Source organism: Argopecten irradians, chromosome 9 (genome assembly GCF_041381155.1).
Source record: "Argopecten irradians isolate NY chromosome 9, Ai_NY, whole genome shotgun sequence".
Lineage (NCBI taxonomy): Eukaryota > Metazoa > Mollusca > Bivalvia > Pectinida > Pectinidae > Argopecten > Argopecten irradians.
The window spans coordinates 32432590-32451756 of NC_091142.1; the positions used below are offsets into that span (position 1 = coordinate 32432590).

General features: G+C 37.1%; 1 protein-coding gene across 3 annotated transcripts in view; it reads right to left on the minus strand.

Annotated features, from left to right (window-relative positions):
• The window catches only part of LOC138332092 (piwi-like protein 1), a 39772-nt gene extending 30785 nt beyond the window's left edge, over positions 1-8987 (minus strand). The window contains exon 1 of one of the 3 annotated variants that reach the window (XM_069280042.1): positions 8838-8987. The gene's annotated coding sequence lies outside the window, so the exon portion shown is untranslated. Of the gene's footprint in view, positions 1-8370; positions 8512-8833 lie in introns of those variants that run through there. The other 2 variants (XM_069280043.1, XM_069280041.1) reach the window with 2 other exon arrangements.
• Between the last annotated feature and the right edge of the window lie 10180 nt (positions 8988-19167).

Consider the following 19167-nt stretch of genomic DNA (forward strand, 5'->3'; position numbering starts at 1 on the left):
CTTTGCATATAATAAAGATTCATTTCTTTTTGGAATAGTTTTACAAAATTGTAGTTCTGTTGACAATGAAATTTTGATAATTATGAAACATTACATTTATAAAACCAGATGTCTTAGCAACTCTTTAAATATCAATGCTCTTATTTACATAATTAAGGATAATTTTTTAGTTCAAAAATATATGTTTTTTTTAGTCAAAGTGACCATGTTAAAAGGCAATTTGAAATAGGCTGGAGTAAATGGAAACCTTTATTGGACCTTTAAGTATATACCTTTACCCTAGTCTTTCACTTAGTCTTTTACTACAACTAACTTACTTTTATTTTCTTTTTATCTTTTGTTAGGGTTCATATAGCTGATCAGCACAAAGATTCTTCAGAACAATTTTTCATTATTTTTTTTACTTATATAATATATTTAAACTATAATATAGTGTATGTGTAACGGTAACGTACCTCCTCCCTCCCTCTTCTTTCTTCTTATCTTTCTTAGGGTTGAAACGATTAGTAATTTTTGTATTCGATTATTCGGTCACATGTAATCGATTACTAATCGATTAATCGTTTGAATTGAAGGTAACTATATTGTTTCACTACTGACTACTGAAAACGTCCGCCATGTTTTGTTATCAACTAATAATAACACCTACCGTATAATATGACAGAGGACATGCCTTATATAATATAAGCCTACCAACAAATAAGAATAGATTTATTGACAAAACAAACGTATTTTCATCCCAAATAAGCTCTGAATTCCGTTCCTGTATTGTCTTCCGTAACATCTTTAAATCAAGTCTGCTAACCCGCTGTTTTGACGTGACCTTCACACGTACGACTAATCAACCAAATCTGGATCGCCACGGAGCGACATGACCAAATTTTCGTCAATGAACTTTTTTATTTCCGTGATCAAAAAAAAAAAATAAATCAACAACTCTTATATTCAATTAGAATATGAACAAAAACATTCTTATTCTCATGCAATAGTAAAATTTAAATGTTCAAGATTACTGCTCCTTCCGCTCCCCGAGCGTCCCGGCGGCGATTAGGCCTCAGTGACGTAACAACATGGAGTCGATCGCTAGTGAAAATTGGCGAACAGCGTGTTGCAAGCTTTCTCATGACATCCACTTTTTCATTGATTAATGACTTTAACTTCCACAGACACGTAATTTAACAAGTATTTCTCACATCATATATGCTTTGTTGAGTTCAAAACATGTATATAAAGAGATGAAACTCCAGTCGGAATGGCTTACTCAGAAATCCATGATCTGTCAACATGTTTAGTCAGCTTACCAGGGGTGTAAAAATTTATTTCAAAGCACTAGCCCAGGGCATAGTAGACACCAAAATTTCACTAGCCGGCCTAACTACCTACTAGCCCCGAAAGAAAAAAGAAAATTTATAATAGCCAGTATTTTTTATATAAATTCAAATATTTTAAATTGAGTGAGTTTTGTTTTTATCATATTTGCATTTACTTTTTTGATTTAAATTCATAATAAACATTAAGAAAAATCTTTAATCTGTGATGATATTTCTATGAACATCAATCTTTTAGATTTTTTTTTAAATCCTGAAATGCCTGAACTTCCGGATTTCCCCGACCTTTGTCCCGGATATTAGAATAACCATAATCAAATATGGCTGCCTGCTTACCGGACAGTGGCTTAGTAGCGGCTTGCCCGACTTTTTGAAGGAATGGATTCCACTATTCAGTTTTAAAATCATTTTTTTAACATACATAAATTTTACCTGGATATCTGAATATGCTTGAGATGATTTATTTGAGATGGTGGTATATTGAATTTTTTCTAGTAACTTTATTGTGTGTGCAAATGACCGAAAACTTTCACATGAAAATGCATCAATAAATTCACTTGTGAATGATCGGGAGGGTCTAAAGTACTGTACTGGTCCAACAGTCGTCAATATATATTAGACTCTAGATTAAGATTTAAATTTAGATACGAATATTACATAGAAATTTTGCATGTAATGTTTAATGTCAAAGTGTTATTTTGACTTAAGTTACGCAATTGATGTTTTCATTTTGAAATATCTTTTTGAAAAAAAGTTCACTACAAGCCACCGGCTAGTAGCGGCTGGAATTTTCACACTAGCCCCAAGCTGAAAATACATTGTAGCCCCGTGCGTCGGGCTAGTGGATTATTTACACCCCTGCTTACAATGCACTGGCTATGCATGTTACGATTAACGATTAATAAAATCTTTAAAATTATCAGCAATTAGCTTCATTAATCTAATGACTGCTATGCATGTTACGATTAACGATTAATAAAATCTTTAATCGATTATCAGCAATTAGCTTCATTAATCTAATCGCCTCCGATTATTCGACTAATCGTTTCAGCCCTAATCTTTCTTCTTTAGTATGTCTGTCTATGTATGTGAGTGTGTGTATGTGTGTGTGAGAGAGAGAGTGAGAGCATGCATATATGTGTGTTATGGTTTGCTATTAATGGTTAATATATGTTTTTATGGATGTCTCATAACTTACAATTTGATGTTCTTAAGTATTGTGAATCAGTGCATATGCAAGTGTTTGTGTGTTAGTGTCCATTTATATATACTGTGTAAAATGTTCGAAAATAAAAAATTTAAAAAAAAAAAAAAAAAAAATGGCTGCCTGGCGGCCATCTTGTTTTTCCGATTAGCCACAAAATCTGTATGGCACATATATGGACCAAGGGGACCCACCATGCAGTGTTTTTTTCACTTACTATTTTCAACAGCCCATGCCTTTTCAATTGGGGAAAATAACTCGGAATTTGGAAGAAATTCGGGGGAAAAATTTCAGGAGTGTAAAAATTTAGAGAAAAAAAAGTAGAGCCCAATAATTCACTTACAATTGCCCAAAATTAAATTCCACTTGCCCCACCCCCCCCCCCCCCCCCCCCCCCCCCCCAAAAAAATATTTTTTCTTATCGCAGTACTGTACCTATTAGAAAATTGAAAATCAAAAACTTTAGAATTATCTAATAGTACTAAACATTTCTAATTCTATTTCACAAGATGCTTTTCTTCTATTATTAGAAGAAAAATAAAACAATTAATTTGCAACACTATTTACATTTTTAAAACTTTTTTTGTTCTCTCCATTCATTTTTTTCTAAATTCCTGAATTCCAGAAACCGGCTCTATTATTAGATCCAAAGTGCTACTTCCTACCTTGAACAGAGATCATTTTTACACAAAAAAAACTCCTTGCTTAACTCGAAAAAAAATAATAATTAGATGACTAATAATGTAAGTTAACTCTGGAAACATTGTTATATTACTTAAAAGCAGTTAACTATTGTTTTTATTAGCTTGAATGTCTGTAAAACGTCTCTGAACTGAAGGTGCACCTAGCGACCTAGTTATGCTCATTTCGATTTTGTTTTCATTTTGTGAAATAAAAATTGTTTCTGATCCCAAATGTTTTGTTTTAAGTAATGTAGACTAGTCTTTATTTACACATTTTAGGAATGAAAATCTGGTTCAAACTATCAACACAAATGTCATTGAATTTGATCAGTTTTTATTGGGAAATTTGACTCAAAATTGGTAAAAAAAAGGCATTTTTTGCTATGGGAAACTGCAGAAGTTCGTGCTTGTAGATTCGGGTCCAAAAAAAAAAACCCCACTGCCATGTGAAGTTTGAACAAAATCCCTCCAGTAGTTTTTAAGAAATAGTGATAACAAGCATTGTTTACAGACGGACGACGGACGCTGGACCACGGGTGCAGGGCGATTTGATTAGCCCACCATCTGATGATGGTGGGCTAAAAATCCAAGATGCAATCTTGTTAACCGATCAATCCCAAATCACAATATGAACAACTTGGGCCCTAGGGGAACCTACATATTAAATTTGAGACAAATCCCTTCAGTACTATCTGAGAAATAGCGATAACAAACTTTAACTATCAAAATCCAAGATGACGGCCTGGCGGCCATCTTGTTCACCGATTGGTCCAAAAATGCAATATGCACAACTAGGGCCCTAGGGGAACCTACATATTAAATTTGAGAAAGATCCCTTCAGCACTTTTTAAGAAATAGAGGTAACAAACTTTAACTATCAAAATCCAAGATGGCCGCCTGTCGGCCATCTTGTTCATCTATCGGTCCCAAAATGCAACATGCACCACTAGGGTTCTAGGGGAACCTGTATATGAAATTTGAGAAAGATCCCTTCAGCCCTTTTTGAGAAATAGCGGTAACAAACTTTAACTATCAAAATCCAAGATGGCCGCATCTTGTTGACCGATCGGTCCCAAATTGCAATATGCACAACTAGGGTCCTTGGGGAACGGACAAATGCAATATGAGAAAGATCCCTTCAGTACTTTCTGAGAAATAGCGGTAACAAGAATTGTTAACGGACGGATGGAAGGACAACGGACCACGGACGAAAGGCGATTTGAATAGCCCACCATCTGATGATGGTGGGCTAAAAAAAACAACGAAAAAATCACGATAACTGGCCGCAACGCAGTAACCGTTACTCAAATGGGAAACTGATACCCATATGCAGGGTTGTGATCAACCTGGTCACCATGATTAAACAATAAATAAATATTTAACCAATTTATTTATCGGCTATGAAAACTCTTAGATGTGCAAGATCATGTGCCGGCATTGTATTAACCCTTAGACTGCTACACGCGACTATATACGCGTTGGTTTAAATGGCCCTCAGTGCTACACGCGTAAAAAGAAGACGTTTTTTGACTCCGAGTTTTCAACCGGCGGTCCGATCGTCAAATCTCCCTCCTGTTGCTAAAATTATGACTGAAAATGAAAGTAGAATGCTTCCGATTGGTTCTAGTGTAATTACATTCGATAATCTCGGGATTATACCCTAAAAATAACTACAGGTGTGGAGGAATTCGAATGGTATACCGACTCGTCAAATGGCCCGCTCCGATAGATCGAAGTGATGAAGAACGTGTACAACAGTTCTTTGCTAGCGATGTGTCAGAAGTTGAAAATAAATTTGAAGGTTCAGATACTTTAGATTGGGATCCAATAGAAGGCAAAATTATTTTAATTTCTCCTATAAATAAGTGTGTGCCCGATGCCAACACAGAACATGAGGCAGCCCCCCCACGCGGCCGGCTGCCGTGTTGACAGACGACAAGATTGACTTTCACAGGCGAGTTGAACTTGAAATTAATGCACAACATGAATAAATGTAAACTAGTTGCTTTTAAAAGCATTTTTGGATGATTACAATATAGAAAATATAGTTGTTCACACAAATTTGTTTATATTATCTACACGAAGTTTACCGTCAATGACCGGCATGTTGAAAGAAAACATGAACGAAAAATGACACTGGGATTACGTTTTATGAGATGCAGGTGTTTCTTTTACGTTGATAACGGCTATGGGTTTTATCCAGATTAAGTGATTTACACCACTGTTGGTCAAGTCATGATGCATTTGAAAAACAATTTTTCAGAAATTGTTTAGGATCGTTTTCTAGTTATATTGTCTAATTAACTTTTCACCTGACTGAAAATGACTTACCTGGACTCACCTGAGCTATAACAATACTTTTAAGGGTAACTAGGTCTAAGATAGAGATAATATGTGGTGCATAATGCAAATGCATACACTATGTGATGATAGACCAGAAATTAAACAGGAAACTAGCTTCTTTCTTTCATGAACAATTATCAAGATTTTGTTTGTGAATATTAATTAGTTTTAGAAGTTTTTACCTGGAATTTTTCAAAGACTTAATAACCAAATGAAGTCATATGCTTCTTAATACTAAGGTTACTCTATTAAATTGGTTTAATTTCATAATTTTAATTGAGTTTTCTTGTTATTATTTGATACAACCTAATATTTTTACCTTTAGTCACCTGTATTGTTACCTGTATGCTTAACAAGAAGTATATTTGCGGAATAAACAACATCAATATAAACTACAGGCAATAACAAACAATTTTCATATAACTTTTATTCACATAATGCAAATAGTTTTCAAGATATAATCATTTATAATTAAGTTATCATTTCCCTGAATTTTACAAAATTAATGCAGCACTGAGAGCCATTACTATACAAACCATTGCAGCAGCCTAAGGGTTAAAGAAACACCCCCATTGCTGTATGCCATTTTTTCATCCGTCTGACATCGGTCTTCGACAGTAGGCCTAAACTTCATGTAGAGGATGATATAGGCTATATAAATTTGTTTGAACTTTATTTTCTAAAATGTAATCATCCTAAAATGCTTTTGTATAAATTATATGTTTTTTGTATAAAACAAGGACATAGTCATTCAGATCCCCCGTAAATGGAGATATCCAATCTGAAGTTTGATTGTGGAGACTTATGTGTATGGAAAAAAAAAACCAGGAAAAGGAAGTTGAGCTAAAGAAAGATGGAGTATAATTCAAGTAGAGCGGGGCTGCAATTGTTGAATCAGGTATACAGCCTTGACTTTAAAATTAGACTATATACACAAAGATGGGTGGAGTTTTGCAAAGTAACATTTACGAAAATGACATTCCGTTCCCAAAATGGAGTTCCGTATTCGGAATACGAATTTCCGGACTAGCGAGTATAAATAATGTTACGGAAATCCGTTCCCTGACATTTCCGTTCGGATTGTGAGTTTTCCAGACTACCGGCGTCCGGATTATCGCGGGTCCACTGTACAGCCTTGACATTTATATTAGACTATATACACAAAGATGGGTGGAGTTTTGCAAAGTAACATTTACATGATATTTTCAGCAAAATGTTTTTCCATGGTAACGGAAAAAGTGCAAAAAATGAAAACCTAAAAATAGCAAAAGGTTACTACTAGACCATAAAAAGAATGTGTCATATGAAGTTTCGTGGATATATCTCTGCTGGTTTTAAGAGTTAATGCTCTGGAAACGAACCTGGTACAAAAATATAATTTTCAGCAATGTTTTCATAATTAAGGAAACAAGAGATCCCAGAGGGATCGTTGGCGCCCACTCAAAGAATGAGATCTGTGTCTGAACAACAGAAAGAGGGATCTTTTCCCTGCTTTTCAAACTTTTACTACATAACTATATATGAAACCTTGAGAAAGATGCCTTTCAGTACTTTTCTGAGATACTGTAGGCAGTAACAAACTTCAATTATGCAAAATTCAAGATGGCTACCTGTTGATCATCTTGCTGACCGATCTGTCCCAAAATGCAATATGCACAACTAGGGTCATAGGGGAACCTACATATGAAATTTGAGAAAGATTCCTTCAGTACTTGTTCTGGGAAATAGTGTTAACAAACGTTTAACTAATCAAAACTCCAATATGGCCGCCGGTCGGCGCTTTCTTGTTGACCGATCACTCCCAAAATGCAAATATACACAACTAGGGTTCAAGGGGTACACATGCATATGAAATTTGAGAGAATGATACCTTCAGTACTTTCTTGAGCAATAGCGGTAACAAACTTTAACTATCAAAATCCAAGATGGCCGTCAGTCTCCGTACAGTCCATCAGGTATCTTTGACTGATTGGTCCCAAAATGCATATATGCACAACTAGGGCCCTAGGAGAACCAACATATGAAATTTGAGAAAGATCCCTTCAAAACTTTCTGAGAAATAGCGGTAACAAACTTTAACTATCAAAATCCAAGATGGCCGCCAGTCGGCCATCTTGTTGACCGATTGGTCCCAAAATGCAATATGCACAACTAGGGCCCTAGGGAAACCTACATGTGAAATTTGAGACAGATCCCTTAAGTACTTTCTGAGAAATAGCGGTAACAAACTTTAACTATCAAAATCCAAGATGGCCCGCCAGTCGGCCATCTTGATGACCGATTGGTCCCAAAATGCAATATGTACAACTAGGGCCCTAGGGGAACCTACATGTGAAATTTGAGAAAGATCCCTTCAAAACTTTCTGAGAAATAGCGGTAACAAACTTTAACTATCAAAATCCAAGAAAAATGCAAAAAATGAAATCCTAAAAAATAAAAAGGCACTACTAGACCATAAGACCAATGTGTGAATGAAGTTTCGTGGAAATATCTCTACTGGTTTTAGAGTTATGCTCCGGAAACCATTCGTACGGACGGACGGACAGACGGACCCCATTTGTATATCCCCCGCCAACTTCGTTGGACGGGGGATAATAAATAATGATGTGAAATATTGCAGTTGAAGGGAGAAGTAAGATAGTCATGATAGTAGACCCAATGTTTACAATGATTGGGACAGACCGAGCATGCAGAACTAAAATCCGATGTGAATGAGGTTTGCCATAGCAAGATTGAGCCCCGGAAATGTAATCTAGCAAGTCATATTTTGCATTCAGACTTCCTTTCCGTGTTAAATACAAAGCGTACTTACCAACACATACGCCAGTTGTTCCACCTTTCAATTTACAGATTTGTTTTGTCTATCAAGACACGATTATCAAAACTTGGCCGATGACAGGAAGTTGTATAAGCGCATGCTCCATGTAACATGTGTTCGGTGTAGGCCTATACCCTACTGTTTTGGTTATATAGTGTACGTAGTCAATAAACACTCACTTGATTTATTTAATACGAACTCATTGATGAATTAAAATGTACGAAGTGTGATTGACAATATACTGCATCAAAAAACATGGCGGCCACTCGAGGGGTGCCACATCGTCTGATAGGCCTAGTGGAGTAGTGCATTGAATGTCGATTTTTGCATTCTTAAGGCCTTCTGACAAAGTATTTTACTCGCATTCTGTTAAGTAATGCTATCTTATTAAATGCAAAACCAGAAAAATAAATTTGCATTAAATCTTATGCGTCAAAAGCTTCAAATACAAACCAACCCACCTGTTCTCTTATTCTCAAAGCTCCTCTGCACGCATCACTGATCACACAATATTAACGGATGACAAGTTCCCGTGAACTTTTTGACCAATCAGAGACATTACTGCTGGACTTTTCACTTGCAGGGGGGACCATTTCCATTTATGGAAAGCGGCATGATGGAGAGACTGGGACAAATAGCCTAACGAAAGAAAATACAATTAAACTAACACCGATTATATTATTCACAAAATTGATGGATGACTGAATGAGTTTACTTATATATTTTTCTTCAATATTGGTAATGCAGACTTGAAATCCACACTTATAATGTTTATTTAACAGATAAATAACAATTTTAGGTAGTTTTGAGGGTATATTAGTTTTTAACTTTTTAGGTCACCTGAGACGAAGTGGGGTCAAGGTTACTATAGTTCATTTTTTGCTCATTTTTTATTGGAAACGAGCCAAACTTGGTTAGAATAATTAGCCTGATATAGCATTTTAATATATCCACATTGGTCCTGGCCGACCCCTTTGGGGGCAGAGGGACAGGGCTAAAAAAGGGTCAAATAGGCTAAAACTTAAAAAATCTTCTAAAATTCTGGAAATAGTAGAATCAAATAATTATAGATGGAAAGGTCTTAAGGTGTTTTATAAAAATTGTGGGGTTTCGCGTTACACCCTGGGGAGGGGTCAAGTTTACTCTAATTTATATAGGAAAAACATATTTGTGAACATAATTTGCCCAATTTTCATAGGAAATTAGTCAAACTTGATTAGAATTATTAGCCTAAGATATAGCATTTTAACATCCATATCCGTCCTCGATGACCCCCTGGGGGACCAGAGGGGCAGGACCAAACAGGACCAAAATGATTAAAATTTCAAAAAATACCTCAAAGTTCACAGGTTTGATGGAAGCAAATAGTCTTCATAGTCTAAAAAAACAAATTTATAAATCACTGACCAACTTCAAGGCCCAGCATATAGTGTTTATGTGTCTTTAATTTGTTTCATTATTTGTTTCATTATATATTCTAACTCAGGTGACCGTTAAGGCCATTGGGCCTCTTGTTCAAATATAGGTTCCTACACGTACATATTTAGATACATATTTATATTTTCTTTATTAAAGATGCTCCACCGCTGACAAATGGTATTTTTTCTCTATCAAAACATAAGCAGGCGATTTAGTATTTTCCTTCAGTTACAAAAATACTTACTTTACACCATTACCACATACCATTGAAAAAATTGAGCTTCTTATATGTATTTTACTTCAAGATAAAAATATTAAAAATAATTATTGCACCCCGAAAAAAATCCGTGACACTATGTATGTCCTATATGGAATGAAGTACTGCATGATTGCACATGCACCGAAAGCAAAATATATTATTTCATATTATTTTTTGTGTTAATTATTAGTCACATATACACACGATTAGACAACAATTACTATTGTTCAGATGATGACTATCATTGATACAGAAGCGTATTATAGGCTTACATAGGATATATATTTTCAGGATAACGGAAAAAATAATTTGGCGGCCGCCATATTTACATCTTTAGTGAACAGTACACGTGTAGTGAAATAGGCCTACGCATCGAGAAAGGACGTGCAGTTTTAGAATTGTTCGAAAATTTCGTAAATAAAACAGTATTTTATGGATCAAATTTGCTCAAGGGATCTTTGGTTCCAATAGCAACACTAGTGCTGCATTTGATGCTAATATTTTGATTTTCCCCAAAACAGAATTCCTTTTTATCAGAGATATCAGCTTAGAGTTTCCGACGGGGAGATGTAAAGTGGGACAATGTTGTGTTCCATAGGTCAGTAATATCGAAGACATCATAAAAATGGCATGACCAGATATAGTGAGGAAGGGTAAGAGATGGAGGAGGAGAGGGGGGCACTCTGACAAAGAGATTTGTAATGGCAGGATATACTCTTTGATGGTTATAACACTATCTTGGAGTGGTTCTGTTACAAATAAGTATACAGTAAGTGATTGCGAAATAAACAAAACCTTAACAACTTTATAAATTTATTAAACTCGAAACCCGACATACACATTTTTTATGCATACACAAAAGGAAAAACTATAGAATTCAAACTAAGGGGTTTTTAAATGCGCTTTCCCTAGGAAACTCATTGAATTCGACTGACAATGTTTTCAAATCAACTGGCCTTTTCTACATAACACCGACACAGACCAGTCTATAACAATCCCATGACCTATACATAAAAAACACCCCGATCTCTCTTTGCCATGGTCACTCCACACATCTGTCTTCGTTCTCAACTTGAAAGGGAGTTGATAGGGGCTATTGTATAGATCTAGTGGGATAAGAACGACCCATGATCAGATAATACAAACAGAGTTAGATCCATCAGAGAGTGTCCTGCGCTCGGTCATAGGGATTTGAGAATGAGATACAGTTTACATAATTATGGACCCACCAGACACAGGGATCTGAGAATTAGTTACAGTCTACATAATTATGGACCACCAGAGTGTCATGCGCTCGGTCACAGGGATATGAGAATTAGTTACAGTTTACATAATTATGGACCCACCGAGTGTCGTGCGCTCGGTCACAGGGATCTGAGAATTAGTTACAGTTTACATTATTATGGACCCACCAGACACAGGGATCTGAGAATTAGTTACAGTCTACATAATTATGGACCCACCAGAGTGTCCACAGACCGTTTTAGACGTCACTTGGTCAAGATCAAAATAATTTTACCGACCTTTTTATGTGGACCCCTAAAAAGCCGATGGGCAGGCACTCTGGTGAGTCCATAATAGTCGGCTGTATAAGACAAAGAAATTTTAGAATACCTAATAATATAGATAGGTTTAGCGGATTAGGTCGATAATTTTCAAAATATATACTGTAACTAAATCTCAGATCCATGTGCATGGACATTAAGGCTCATCAATAAAAAAATCCACCGGGGTAGATTAGCGTTAATAACCACGAGTTCAAGAGACGTGACATTATATTCGATATTCTTATGAAACGTTTGGCATTTCACTTGTCTCTTTTGGAACGCAACCTATGTCACAGGCTTTTGAAGCAAATGACATGTTTTGACTCTATAGATACGAAAGTCGTAGACTATATAGATTGGTAAGTTATTGGCTAGAAATATTTGACACTCAGGCATTTGGCTCTATAGACATTTTTTCACTCTTTTTATATAGAGAGAAAAATGTCTATAGAGCCAAATGCCTGTGATCGATATAACTAGAGTGATTTTGTACAACTAAGATCGCCATAAATCTTGGTATAGATCAACGTTATCGAAATCAATCGCCAAACGTTATCGAAATCTATCAGGCACAGGGATCTGAGAATTAGTTACAGATGATATACCAGACGGTTTACGCTGGGAACGAAGGTGTCCGGATTATCGAGGGTCCACTGTAGATGTATTGGTTGATTTTGAAAGAAAATTATCGCTCTTTCCAACTGTAATAACCGTTTTTATGAAGAGGTGCTAGAAATGTGTTTTTATAGCCGTTAAAGGTAGGCGGGTAAGACATTTGGAGTCTAAGAGCTTGCCACGCTTCTCGTATATAGTACGTAGAGCATGATTTTTATCGTTTTTTGACCTAGACCTCTAAAACATCTAAAATGGTCTTAGGGCACTCTGATGGGTCCATGATTATAAAATCTGTAACTAATTCTCATATCCCTGTGATATCAGATTGAAGAAGTCATAAATTATAACGAACCCATGTGGTTTAGGGACACTAATGTCCAGCATGGACTGACCAGCCTCCCCGTGACCTGTGGATATAACGATGTGATACGTACAATGGACCTGATTTATGACTTTTACGAACCTTTGTAACATCGGCGTATTTTCTTCTGATGACCAGTGGGGGAGAAATTCGACACGCAATTTGACTAGATGATATCAACCCTTGGTGTATGTTATCTATCCCCCAGACACTGATGCATAATGTAGGTCTTTGTAAGCCTACTATCGTCATCCTCGAGATTTGAGGGGTTACTATCATATACCGTTGTTATAGTTATTAAAGCTAGTAACCCATGGAATATCGAGGGTGGTCATCGCAGATGTCTATCCTTACTCCGGTCTCAAGCCCATGTTGAGAAAGGAAGAATGGATAACACCTCATGTTATCAAGTCTGGAGAAGAGGTAAGAAGGGATAACACCTGCATGTTATCAAGTCTCGAGTAGAGGTAAGAAGGGATAACACCTTCATGTAATCAAGTCTCGAGAAGAGGTAAGAAGGGATAACAACTCATGTTATCAAGTCTCGAGTAGAGGTAAGAAGGGATAACAACTCATGTTATCAAGTCTCGAGAAGAGGTAAGAAGGGATAACACCTGCATGTTATCAAGTCTCGAGAAGAGGTAAGAAGGGATAACACCTCATGTTATCGAGTCTCGAGAAGAGGTAAGAAGGGATAACACCTCATGTTATCAAGTCTCGAGTAGAGGTAAGAAGGGATAACACCTGCATGTTATCAAGTCTCGAGAAGAGGTAAGAAGGGATTACACCTGCATGTTATCAAGTCTCGAGAAGAGGTAAGAAGGGATAACACCGGCATGTTATCAAGTCTCGAGAAGAGGTAAGAAGGGATAACACCTCATGTTATCAAGTCTCGAGAAAAGGTAAGAAGGGATAACACCTGCATGTTATCAAGTCTCGAGAAGAGGTAAGAAGGGATAACACCTCATGTTATCAAGTCTCGAGAAGAGGTAAGAAGGGATAACACCTGCATGTTATCAAGTCTCGAGAAGAGGTAAGAAGGGATAACACCTGCATGTTATCAAGTCTCGAGAAGAGGTAAGAAGGGATAACACCTGCATGTTATCAAGTCTCGAGAAGAGGTAAGAAGGGATAACACCTGCATGTTATCAAGTCTCGAGAAGAGGTAAGAAGGGATAACACTCATGTTATCAAGTCTCGAGAAGAGGTAAGAAGGGATAACACCTGCATGTTATCAAGTCTCGAGAAGAGGTAAGAAGGGATTACACCTCATGTTATCAAGTCTCGAGAAGAGGTAAGAAGGGATTACACCTGCATGTTATCAAGTCTCGAGAAGAGGTAAGAAGGGATAACACCTGCATGTTATCAAGTCTCGAGAAGAGGTAAGAAGGGATAACACCTCATGTTATCAAGTCTCGAGAAGAGGTAAGAAGGGATTACACCTCGTGTTATCAAGTCTCGAGAAGAGGTAAGAAGGGATAACACCTGCATGTTATCAAGTCTCGAGAAGAGGTTGTAACCTAACCAAAAAGATGTCTGTTCGTCCGTCAACAGTTTACTGACTCTCATTCTTAGTCCAATGTAACATGTAGGTTTTTCGTAGTTCCCTGCAGTGCTTCATTACATTCTGGTCGGGAAAAAAAACTAAACTTTTCCATTTTTTTCAGACATTTTAAATTACAAGTATAGTTTTCACATTAAATCAAGTCTCAATGTAAACAGTTCCAGTCACCAGCCTTCAGGAATGTAGGCTGACAATATCTCATTATACAGTCTGCCAGTAAACGATCTCATTGTTTTGAAATCAACTGTCTTAATTGGGAGGTTATGTTTGACCTTGCCCTGGTATGTGATGTTTATTTTGGTAAGGATGGACAGCCTCTACTCGATAACAACTTTAGTTTATCTAACAAATGACAGTGATCCGGTTTCCTGACAAATGCTTGTGTGATCCAGTTTCCGAGGGGGAGGAGTGGGGGAGGGGGTTGACACTGGCTTAACAGATCTACTCCGCCTCACGTAGCCGGTCCCAAGCTCGTGTTGAGAAAGGAGGGGGATTGTAACCCTATAATCTTGACTATAAACACACAACGATCGATCAAAGTACATGTACACATGTAATAGATTTACGACGGGAAGGGGTAGGTCGCTGCATGTTGTTGCTTGCACTACAGGGCTAGCCTCGGGTTTTAGTAGAGAGCGGAAGGGGGGTCCCGGGGGAGGAGGGGCGGTATGTGGAGGATTACTATCCTAGTCGTCTCCGGTACACACCCATGTGTTTGAAATAAAGTTTGCATGTTCGCCATAATAGCCCCCTTCCCTACTGGTGAAGGAGTATGATGACCCCAGTCCCCCATGTAAACACCCCCCCTCCCCCCATATAAACACCCCTCCCCCTTTCTAGTGAAGGAGTATGATGACCCCAGTCCCCCATGTAACCCCCCTCCCCCATATAAACACCCCTCCCCTCTTCTGGTAAAGGAGTATGATGTCCCCAGTCCCCCATGTAAACCCCCTCCCCCATATAAACACCACTCCCCTCTACTGGTGAAGGAGTATGATGTCCCCAGTCCCCCATGTAAACCCCCTCCCCCCCCATATAAACCCCCCCTCCCTCTTCTGGTGAAGGAGTGTGATGTCCCCAGTCCCCCATGCCATGCTATGGATTAGCGATGTTTTACAAGTTCAACTTTGCAATGATTTTGACATTAAAATTGTTATTGTGTGTGGATTAACATGTGAATTAGTCCGCTAAAAACCTTGTGACAAAATAGCATTATATTAATGGTAATTAATATCAATTAAGTAATTAATTGATATATTAATGAAGTATATTAGTTGGTTGTTGGTAGGTTTATTTATATCATGTATTCATACTCTGTATAATGTTCCTTAGGATATAGTATTAGCTAGCAGTAGATAGAGTGGAGAAAATGTGTAATAGCCTTATATGGATTAACCAATGAAGCGTCGGGTCTTAAACGAGATTCGGAATTGGGGAAATCCCGCGATAAGCTTTTGATTGACCCCAGATTGATGCAGATCTGCGCTTGATGAGAGCGGGAAGGAAGTGATGGAGCAGTGTGGTACCCGGTACGGTGTTGACACAAATAAGTAGGCCTAAGCCTAATCGACGATGTGGTAAGTTAAGAACAGAGCACAGGAGTTTGACGTTCTGTCAATAATATATAGAATACATATATTAAAAAATACCCCTATATACTACGTCAAACTCCTGTGAACGGAGGCTTGTCAAGATGCGCTCTTATTATACATGTAGCTTTAATTATGTTAGTTTGTTAACATGGATGGATACTGAAGTACATTTCCATTTAGCCATGGGTTTACATTTGTTACAGGAGAGGAGAAAATGTAGCAGCCAGATCAGTTTTGAACCCGGGACCCCTCAGAACACTAGCCGAGTGCTCTACCTGATCACCGATGATCGACTAAGTCCAATCCCACTATACTCCTCCTCCTTTCTCGAAGTCTTTTTCCTCGAAGACATACGAGACCTTAAAACACCACCACTGTGGGTTATTTAAAATAGTTGGGTGCCAATTCTGTAACAGGAGAGGAGAAAATGTAGCGGTCAGACCGGGATTCGAACCCGGGTCCCCCAAAATACTAGCCGAGTGCTCAACTGACTGAGCTACATTATGTACCTGGTCACCAATGAACGACTTAGTCCAATCTTACTACACATTTATGAATACAAATTAACCCGTGCACAGCCAAACTTTCCTCTATTAACAAAAAATAACCACAAATTATGAAGTTTTGTCAATGTACATACGTTTGGTACTTGCTGCAATAAATATAGTAGCAGGAGAGGAGAAAATGTATACTAGTGGGACCCTACCAGTAGTCGTGAAGGAGCAGTTAGTCTTGATCTGGAAAAAAAAGAATCGTTTGCATATCATGAAATACACTGTTTCTACATAAACTAAACAACATCTGACATCATGAAATATTTGTCAGCAGCTCCAGACATTCAGAAATCTGGATGCAGAGTAGGATATGCACACAAACTATTGTTCAGTCACGACTACTGGTTGGGTTCCAAGTAGCGGGTGTCCATATTTCGCCGTGGTCCAAATTTCACCATTTTATTATAACTACTGATATTTGGGTAACTATGACCTTACGTGATCAGCACGTATCATTAAGAAATAAAGATAATCTTTATAGCGATATTCAAACAATAAAATTTCATTCTGCATCGGCAGTCAGACCTTTATTCCAGGACGTTTCTTAGGAAGGTGACAAAAAATGTTGTTAATTGTGTCCGATTCCGCATATTGTTGTATGAGTAGCTTTTTTAATAATCAGATAATAGTGCAAGAACATAAATTTCAATAATATTAGGTTAATGTTTACATTAAAATCATCTTTTATTTACCAAAATGGCAAAATATGATATCTTGAATTGTGAGGTATTGGAACCCCATTCATACAAAAAAGATTTAGACTATTTATTAATTTGATCCCCTTTCACAATGGAAAACCCATGTGATAAATTCCATAGCAATTGGTTATCACATATTTCTACACACTCCATTGTGTAAACACCTATGGAGCCTCAGATTGGTCAGCTCTTAAGCTCCGATTGGCTCTCAACTTTCACATTTTAAATAAATACTGTTTAACAGGTAGTTGCTTATTTAAAGCATTAAATAGTAGAATCTGAATATTGGCTCTATTTAGGCACTATATTTTATGGCGTAAAGATATATCACTACACATTGTATGGTGGTAAGTTAAATTCTCTGAATGAAGACGAGAAAATGGTCACCACGGTATAAATATAGACTAGAGTTAAGTTATGGGATAAATAATTTCCTCAATGCGTGACTCGCTAAAGTTTGTGTCTTTTCAAAATTTGAAAATTAAGTAACGCGAATTTGATAAACATATGATAAAGAACAGTCACGCATTGGGAAACCTCTATATTATATCTCTTATACAGACAATAAAAATGTGCTCTGTGAAAAATCAAGTAAAAAATGGAGACATATGGACACCTGCAACTGCTATAGCGGCGCCAGACTGGGATTCAAACCCAGGACCACGGACCACAGTAGCCGATGATGGACCCAGTCCAATCCCGCTACACTGTGAAATAGTTGACAAAGTATCAACCTCATATTTTTAAAATTTGGTAATGACCACAAATTTACCAGTATATATAGTTTCAATTGATACCATAGGAAGATAGTCTAATACCTATTATATTTAAATTATTAACTCATTTTGGGGGTCTCTGCATTAACATAGTTTAAGCCAGACAAGGTAAACCGTGGTAATGACGATTTAATCCACAAGATGGAACCGCCATTTTGTAAACCGTGGTAATGACGATTTAATCCACAAGATGGAACAGCCATTTTGACAGTGATCAGTTGATGTAATCATGTCAACATTAGAGACATATCATAATGGTCACGTTTTAGGTGTCAGTTATATATACCCCCATAGACTTTTTTTTAAATCTGGTACACATACAGACTCGTGACATAAAGGGGAGTTCAGTAAACTTAGTATAGGGTTCTACAATGTCCACTAAATGAAGTTATAAATTTTTTGCAGCGTTAGGTATAAGTTGTCCACTCTGGCGACAGTTCTTGTTTGAATTATATATAGCCCATACACCTGTGTTCTAGGTTTTTCATTGACACCTCCATATGAAATGAAAATCCATGATCACACCTAGGAACTTATATATGCATGTACACTTATTATGTTGTACATATTTGTGAAACATATAAATTGACTCATTCAGCAACAAAAATGGATCCAAGAATTACTTCAACTAAAGGTTTATTCTTGAAACTTATTCCAGTCAAATAGGAAATTGCAGCGTGTACATGTAGCGAACAGGCAAACTGTAGATCTAATGTACAGTATAGGTCAGGGAAAGAAATATCCCAGGTCCGATTGGCCCCGAGACCAGTAGAAAAATATGCTCCCGGGCTATATGAACTTGCCCGGTTTAATGTTAAATAACCTGTTTTGGGTAGAAAATTAAATTAGATTGAAATCTTAAATTCGGGCAAGTGGTTTTCAAATAAGTTTCTTGCCTTTAATAGGTATAAGCTAATATATATATTGTAGGCCTACCTTGTGAAGCCGTGGACTATCAGGTGGTATGGTACATCACAAAATCCACGTGATTGCTAGTCGGGGGCGCCTAGCTCATCATATCTGAACCGTAGTCGCTTCAACTACCCATTACATTTACGACCAAGCTCGCGCTAAACGTTTCACGATTTGTTGGGTGGGAATTTTTCTATATATCTCTTAAAGCAATTTTCAAATGTATTATGAACAAAAATTTTGGCTGCACAAATCCTTTAATACAAGTTTTTTTGCTTCATTCTCGGACTTCTACTTTCATCTCCGTGTTAATCTACTATAGCTTGAATTGAGAAGATAAGCCAGGTCCATTTAAAAAAAAACCAAACAAATGGCATTTTTTCTCTATCAATAACTTGAGCAGAGAAATTAGTAGTTTTCTTCAGTCTGTTACAAAAGCTACTTACACTACACCATGCAATACCATCATGGAAAAGTTTGAGCTTCTCATTTTA